This window comes from Pseudophryne corroboree (genome assembly GCF_028390025.1).
Source record: "Pseudophryne corroboree isolate aPseCor3 chromosome 3 unlocalized genomic scaffold, aPseCor3.hap2 SUPER_3_unloc_32, whole genome shotgun sequence".
Lineage (NCBI taxonomy): Eukaryota > Metazoa > Chordata > Amphibia > Anura > Myobatrachidae > Pseudophryne > Pseudophryne corroboree.
Genome location: NW_026967522.1, coordinates 710,070 through 718,543, shown reverse-complemented (window position 1 = coordinate 718,543; position 8,474 = coordinate 710,070). Strand labels below are relative to the sequence as shown.

Below are 8,474 nucleotides of genomic sequence, written 5' to 3'. Positions count from 1 at the left end.
GGGCGGCAATGAGGGGGCTCAGCCTGCAGCTGTCACACTGCCAGTGGTGTAGTAATGCTCTGCAGCTGTCACACTGCCAGTGGTGTAGTAATGCTCTGCAGCTGACATAATAATAATAATAATAAATAATAATAACAACAACAACAACAGGACACCACAGGCTGCTCCCCCTGTATAATAATAACAGGACACCACAGGCTGCTCCTCCTGTATAGTAATAATAACAGGACACCACAGGCTGCTCCTCCTGTATAGTAATAATAACAGGACACCACAGGCTGCTCCTCCTGTATAGTAATAATAACAGGACACCACAGGCTGCTCCTCCTGTATAGTAAGACGCCATTACCTGATTTCCACGGACACTGGGAGGCTGCAGCAGTCGATGAAAACTCACTTCCTGTATGTGGAACGCACAGTCCGGAAGTAAAGAGTGATTGGCACAAGCTGATTCCTAGTGACTGGTTCCTCCCCTCCTACACCCCGCCCTCTGTAAGGACTATTAACATACATGTCCTCAGTGCAGGAGTCCGGTGGCCATTTTCTTGTAGACCAGTGCGGCAGCAGCAATAGGTTCCCTGGCCGTGTAGTGACGTCAGGAGCGGCGGCCATTTTCCCCTGGTCTGAGCTCCGCCTTCCTTCTATCATTCCCACAAGGCAGCAGGAGCAGAGAGCAGCCATTGCTGTGTCTGGCAGCAGGTAATGATATTATTATTATTATTCTATAGGCTGAGCAGCTCTGGTGTCATGTTCTGTACTACAGGGGGAGCAGCCTCTGGTGCCTTGTTATAGTGCAGCTGGAGCAGCCTCTGGTGCTGCATTATCCCTGTACAGGTGGCTGACACTCTAGTGTCCTATTACTGTAATACAGGTGCCGCAGACCCCGCCGTTACCGTAATACAGGTGGAGCAGAGCCCGCCGTTACCGTAATACAGGTGGCGCAGACCCCGCCGTTACCGTAATACAGGTGGCGCAGACCAGTGCCGTAAGTAGGCATTTTAGCGCTGTGTGCAAGAAACGACAGTGGTGCCCCCCCCATGTAAGATGGGGGCAGTTCACGGGGAAGGGGCGTGGCCACAAAATAATAGCAATTCATACTACGGTGCACAGTAGTCTACATTATTCAAATTACGCTGCACAGTAGCGCCACTACACCAGGTAGAGCCCCTTTTATACATTACAGCAGACAGTCCCCGTTTTTACACATTGCGGCAGCCAGTCCCCCTTTTTACACATTGCGGCAGCCAGTCCCCGTTTTTACACATTGCGGCAGCCAGGACCCCTTTTTACACATTGCGGCAGCCAGGACCCCATTTTACACATTGCGGCAGCCAGGACCCCTTTTTATACATTGAGGCAGCCAGTCCCCCTTTTTACACATTGCGGCAGCCAGTCCCCCTTTTTACACATTGCGGCAGCCAGGACCCCATATTACACATTGCGGCAGCCAGGACCCCATTTTACACATTGCGGCAGCCAGGCCCCCTTTTTACACATTGCGGCAGCCAGGCCCCCTTTTTACACATTGCGGCAGCCAGTCCCCCTTTTTACACATTGCGGCAGCCAGGGCCCCATTTTATACATTGCGGCAGCCAGGCCCCCTTTTTACACATTGCGGCAGCCAGGCCCCCTTTTTACACATTGCAGCAGCCAGGCCCCCTTTTTACACATTGTGGCAGCCAGTCCCCCTTTTTACACATTGCGGCAGCCAGGGCCCCATTTTATACATTGCGGCAGCCAGGCCCCCTTTTTACACATTGCGGCATCCAGGCCCCCTTTTTATACATTGCGGCAGCCAGTCCCCCTTTTTACACATTGCGGCAGCCAGGCCCCCTTTTTACACATTGCGGCAGCCAGGCCCCCTTTTTACACATTGCGGCAGCCAGTCCCCCTTTTTACACATTGCGGCAGCCAGGGCCCCATTTTATACATTGCGGCAGCCAGGCCCCCTTTTTACACATTGCGGCATCCAGGCCCCCTTTTTACACATTGCGCAGCCATCCCCCTTTTTACACATTGCGGCAGACGGTGTCCCCCTGAGAGAGAGAAAGAAAGAGAGAGAGGGATATACTTACCTTCTCCCCGCTGACAGGCTCCTCATGCTGGCATCTCCCTCTCGGTGCAGGCAGTGAGATGAGAAGGAGGAGGATGCTGGGAACCGCATCCCAGCATCCATAGCAGCGCCGGGCAGCCAATGCAGAAGGAGAGGGGGATGCTGCAGCGGCCCTTACTACCAATCAAATAGCGCTGCTGCGGCTCCCTGCTCCCCCTCCCTCCTCCTCCTTAAACGCTGCCCGGCGCTGGTCTCTTCTCCCTCCAGCGCGGCGCACACAGAGGCGGCATGTAATGAGTCAATTTGACTCATTACATGCCGCTGGCCGTTGCGCCCTCAGGGCAACTGCGCTGTGTGCCAAGCCCACTTGGCACACACGTAGTTACGGCCCTGGCGTAGACTCCGCCGTCACCGTAGTAGAGGTAGCGCAGACCCTACCATTACCGTAATACAGGTGGTGCAAGACCCCCCCTTTACCATAATACAGGTGGCGCAGTCCCCACCGTTACCGTAATACAGAGGGCGCACACCCCGCCGTTACCGTGATACAGGTGGCGCAAACCCCTCCGTTACTGTAATTCTATAAACGGGACATTACAGGTGTTGTGTCCTGTGTCATTGTACTATACAGGTGGAGCGGCATATGTTGTATTAATATTCAATGGAGCTGTATTAGAATACAGGGGAGTGGCATGTGTTGTCCTACTGTACAGGGGGAGTGACCTGGGGCATCCTCCTATACAGGGGTAGTGGATTATGACATCCTACTACACAGGGGAAGCAGCCTGTGTTGCCCTTTTATACAGGGGAAGTGGCCTGTGGTGTCTTGTTACTATTATTATATATGGTGAGCGACATGTATTGTCTTTCTATACAGAAGGAGTGGCCTGTGTTGTCATATTACAGGGGTAGCATCCTGTACTGTCATAGTATACAGGGGGAGCGGCCTGTGTTGTCATAATATACAGGGGCATCTTCCTGTGCTGTCATAGTATACAGGGGGAGCGGCATGTGTTGTCATAATATACAGGGGTAGCTTTCTGTGCTGTCATCGTATACAGGGGGAGCGGCCTGTGTTGTATTTATTATTTCTCTGACGTCCTAGTGGATGCTGGGAACTCCGTAAGGACCATGGGGAATAGCGGCTCCGCAGGAGACTGGGCACAAAAGAAAAGCTTTAGGACTACCTGGTGTGCACTGGCTCCTCCCCCTATGACCCTCCTCCAAGCCTCAGTTAGATTTTTGTGCCCGACCGAGCTGGGTGCAATCTAGGGGGCTCTCCTGAGCTTCTTAGGAAAAGTTAGTTTTAGGTTTTTTATTTTCAGTGAGACCTGCTGGCAACAGGCTCACTGCATCGAGGGACTAAGGGGAGAAGAAGCGAACCTGCCTGCTTGCAGCCAGCTTGGGCTTCTTGGCTACTGGACACCATTAGCTCCAGAGGGACCGAACACAGGCCCAGCCTCGGAGTCCGGTCCCAGAGCCGCGCCGCCGGCCCCCTTACAGAGCCAGAAGCAAGAAGAGGTCCGGAAAATCGGCGGCAGAAGACATCAGTCTTCACCAAGGTAGCGCACAGCACTGCAGCTGTTGCTCCTCATGCACACCACACGCTTCGGTCACTGATGGGTGCAGGGCGCTGGGGGGGGGGGGGGGGGGCGCCCTGAGCAGCAATATAAACACCTTGGCTGGCTAAAATACATCACATATAACCCCCAGGGCTATATGGATGTATATTAACCCCTGCCAGATTCCAGAAAAAAGCGTAAGAAAAGTCAGCCGAGAAGGGGGCGGAGCCTATCTCAGCACACTGGCGCCATTTTCCCTCACAGCTCCGCTGGAAGGACGTCTCCCTGACTCTTCCCTGCAGTCCTGCACTACAGAAAAGGGTAAAACAAGAGGGGGGGGGGGGGGCACTAATTAGGCGCAGTATAATAATAAAAACAGCAGCTATAAGGGGAAAAACACTCTGTATAGTGTTATCCCAATATATATATAGCGCTCTGGTGTGTGCTGGCATACTCTCCCTCTGTCTCCCCAAAGGGCTAGTGGGGTCCTGTCCTCTATCAGAGCATTCCCTGTGTGTGTGCTGTGTGTCGGTACGACTGTGTCGACTGTGTCGACATGTATGAGGAGGAAAATTATGTGGAGGCGGAGCAATTGCCTGTAATGGAGATGTCACCCCCTAGGGAGTCGACACCTGAGTGGATGGGCTTATGGAAGGAATTACGTGAAAGTGTCAGCTCTTTACAAAAGACGGTTGATGACATGAGACAGCCGGCTACTCAGCTTGTGCCTGTCCAGGCGTCTCAAAGACCATCAGGGGCTCTAAAACGCCCGCTACCTCAGATGGCAGATACTGACGCCAACACGGATACTGACTCCAGTGTCGACGATGAAGAGACGAATGTGACTTCCAGTATGGCCACACGTTACATGATTGAGGCAATGAAAAATGTTTTACACATTTCTGATAGTACAAGTACAGGTTGAGTCTCCCTTATCCAAAATGCTTGGGACCAGAGGTATTTTGGATATGGGATTTTTCCGTATTTTGGAATAATTGCATACCATAGTGAGATATCATGGTGATGGGACCTAAATCTAAGCACAGAATGCATTTATGTTACATATACACCTTATACACACAGCCTGAAGGTCATTTTAGCCAATATTTTTTATAACTTTGTGCATTAAACAAAGTGTGTCTACATTCACACAATTCATTTATGTTTCATATACACCTTATATACACAGCCTGAAGGTCATGTAATACAATATTATTAATAACTTTGTGTATTAAACAAAGTTTGTGTACATTGAGCCATCAAAAAACAAAGGTTTCACGATCTCACTCACTCAAACAAGTCTGTATTTCGAAATATTCCGTATTTCGGAATATATGGATATGGGATACTCAACCTGTACCACTAAAAAGGGTATTATGTTTGGTGAGAAAAAACTACCTGTAGTTTTTCCTGCATCTGAGGAATTAAATGAAGTGTGTGATGAAGCGTGGGTTTCTCCCGATAAAAAACTAATAATTCCTAAAAGGTTATTCGCATCATACCCCTTCCCGCCAGAGGATAGGGCACATTGGGAAACACCCCCTAGGGTGGATAAAGCGCTCACATGCTTGTCTAAACAGGTGGCATTGCCGTCTCCTGATACGGCCGCCCTTAAGGAACCTGCTGACAGAAAGCAGGAGAATATCCTAAAATGTATATACACTCACACGGGTGTTATACTGCGACCAGCAATCGCCTCAGCCTGGATGTGCAGTGCTGGGGTGGCTTGGTCGGATTCCCTGACTGAAAATATTGATACCCTGGATAGGGACAGTATATTACTGACTATAGAGCATTTAAAAGATGCATTTTTATATATGCGTGATGCACAGAGGGATATTTGCCGACTGGCATCAAGAGTAAGTGCGCTGTCCATATCTGCCAGAAGAGGGTTATGGACGCGGCAGTGGTCAGGTGATGCTGATTCCAAAAGGCATATGGAAGTATTGCCTTATAAAGGGGAGGAGTTATTTGGGGTAGGTCTATCAGACCTGGTGTCCACGGCAACTGCTGGGAAATCCGCATTTTTACCCCACGTAGCCTCTCAACATAAGAAGACGCCGTATTATCAGGCGCAGTCCTTTCGGCCCCATAAGGGCAAGCGGGCAAAAGGCTCCTTATTTCTGCCCCGTGGCAGAGGGAGAGGAAAAAGGCTGCAGCAAACAGCCAGTTCCCAGGAACAGAAGCCCTCTCCCGCTTCTGCCAAGTCCTCAGCATGACGCTGGGGCTCTACAAGCGGACTCAGGCACGGTGGGGGCCCGTCTCAACAATTTCAGCGCGCAGTGGGCTCACTCACAAGTGGACCCCTGGATCCTTCAGGTGGTATCTCAGGGGTACAAATTGGAATTTGAGACGTCTCCCCCTCGCCGTTTCCTAAAGTCTGCCTTACCGACGTCTCCCTCCGACAGGGAGGCGGTATTGGAAGCCATTCACAAGCTGTATTCTCAGCAGATGATAATCGAGGTACCCCTCCTGCAACAGGGAAAGGGGTATTATTCCACGCTGTTTGTGGTACCGAAGCCGGACGGCTCGGTGAGACCTATTTTAAATCTAAAATCTTTGAACACTTACATACAGAGGTTCAAATTCAAGATGGAGTCACTCAGAGCAGTAATCGCGAACCTGGAAGAAGGGGATTATATGGTGTCTCTGGACATCAAGGATGCTTACCTCCATGTCCCAATTTACCCTTCTCACCAAGGGTACCTCAGGTTTGTGGTACAGAACTGCCACTATCAGTTTCAGACGCTGCCGTTTGGATTGTCCACGGCACCCCGGGTCTTTACCAAAGTAATGGCCGAAATGATGATACTCCTTCGAAGGAAAGGAGTTTTAATTATCCCTTACTTGGACGATCTCCTGATAAGGGCAAGATCCAGGGAACAGTTGGTAGTCGGAGTAGCACTATCTCAAGTAGTGCTGCGGCAGCACGGTTGGATTCTCAATATCCCAAAATCGCAGCTGATCCCGACGACACGTCTGCTGTTCCTAGGGATGATCCTGGACACAGTCCAGAAAAAGGTGTTTCTCCCGGAAGAGAAAGCCAGGGAGTTATCCGAGCTAGTCCGAAACCTCCTAAAAACCAGGCCAAGTATCCGTGCATCAATGCACAAGGGTCCTGGGAAAAATGGTGGCTTCCTACGAAGCAATCCCATTCGGCAGATTCCATGCAAGAATATTCCAGTGGGACCTGCTGGACAAATGGTCCGGATCGCATCTTCAGATGCATCAGCGGATAACCCTGTCCCCAAGGACAAGGGTGTCTCTCCTGTGGTGGTTGCAGAGTGCTCATCTTCTAGAGGGCCGCAGATTCGGCATTCAGGACTGGGTCCTGGTGACCACAGATGCCAGCCTGCGAGGCTGGGGAGCAGTCACACAGGGAAGAAATTTCCAGTGCTGGTGGTCAAGCCTGGAGACATCACTTCACATAAATATCCTGGAGTTAAGGGCCATTTACAATGCTCTAAGCCAAGCAAGACCTCTGCTTCAAGGTCAGCCGGTGCTGATCCAGTCGGACAACATCACGGCAGTCGCCCACGTAAACAGACAGGGCGGCACAAGAAGCCGGAGGACAATGGCAGAAGCTACAAGGATTCTTCGCTGGGCGGAAAATCATGTGATAGCACTGTCAGCAGTGTTCATACCGGGAGTGGACAACTGGGAAGCAGACTTCCTCAGCAGGCACGACCTCCACCCGGGAGAGTGGGGACTTCACCCAGAAGTCTTCCACATGATTGTAAACCGTTGGGAAAAACCAAAGGTGGACATGATGGCGTCCCGCCTCAACAAAAAACTGGACAGGTATTGCGCCAGGTCAAGGGATCCTCAAGCAATAGCTGTGGACGCTCTGATAACACGTGGGTGTACCAGTCAGTATATGTGTTCCCTCCTCTGCCTCTCATACCCAAGGTACTGAGAATTATACGGCGGGGAGGAGTAAGAACTATTCTCGTGGCTCCGGATTGGCCAAGAAGGACTTGGTACCCGGAACTTCAAGAAATGCTCACAGAGGACCCGTGGCCTCTACCTCTGAGAAGGGACCTGCTCCAGCAGGGACCCTGTCGGTTCCAAGACTTACCGCGGCTGCGTTTGACGGCATGGCGGTTGAACGCCGGATCCTAAAGGAAAAAGGCATTCCAGACGAAGTCATCCCTACCTTGATAAAAGCTAGAAAGGATGTAACCGCAAAGCATTATCACCGCATCTGGCGAAAATATGTTGCGTGGTGCGAGGCCAAAAAGGCCCTGACGGAGGAATTTCAACTGGGTCGATTCCTGAATTTCCTGCAAACAGGAGTGTCTATGGGCCTAAAATTAGGATCCATTAATGTCCAGATTTCGGCCCTGTCGATTTTCTTTCAGAGAGAACTGGCTTCAGTGCCTGAAGTCCAGACATTTGTTAAGGGAGTGCTACATATACAGCCTCCTTTTGTGCCTCCAGTGGCACCCTGGGATCTGAATGTTGTTTTGTGTTTCCTAAAATCACATTGGTTTGAACCACTCAACACTGTGGACTTAAAATATCTCACATGGAAAGTGGTCATGCTGTTGGCCCTGGCTTCAGCCAGGCGTGTGTCAGAATTGGCGGCTTTATCCTGTAAAAGCCCTTACCTGATTTTTCATACGGACAGGGCATAACTGAGGACTCGTCCTCAATTTCTCCCTAAGGTGGTTTCAGCGTTTCACCTGAACCAGCCTATTGTGGTACCTGCGGCTACTAGGGACTTGGAGGACTCCAAGTTGCTGGACGTTGTCAGGGCCCTGAAAATATATGTTTCCAGGACGGCTGGAATCAGAAAATCTGACTCGCTATTTATCCTGTACGCACCCAACATGCTGGGTGCTCCTGCTTCTAAGCAG

At 50.8% G+C, this 8,474-nt stretch overlaps 1 protein-coding gene across 1 annotated transcript in view; it reads left to right on the top strand.

Moving 5' to 3' along the window:
- Positions 1-625: 625 nt before the first annotated feature.
- LOC134984041 (uncharacterized) overlaps positions 626-8,474 on the top strand; it is a 198,076-nt gene continuing 190,227 nt past the window's right edge. The window contains exon 1 of the mRNA XM_063949682.1: positions 626-699. The gene's annotated coding sequence lies outside the window, so the exon portion shown is untranslated. The remainder of the gene's footprint in view (positions 700-8,474) is intronic.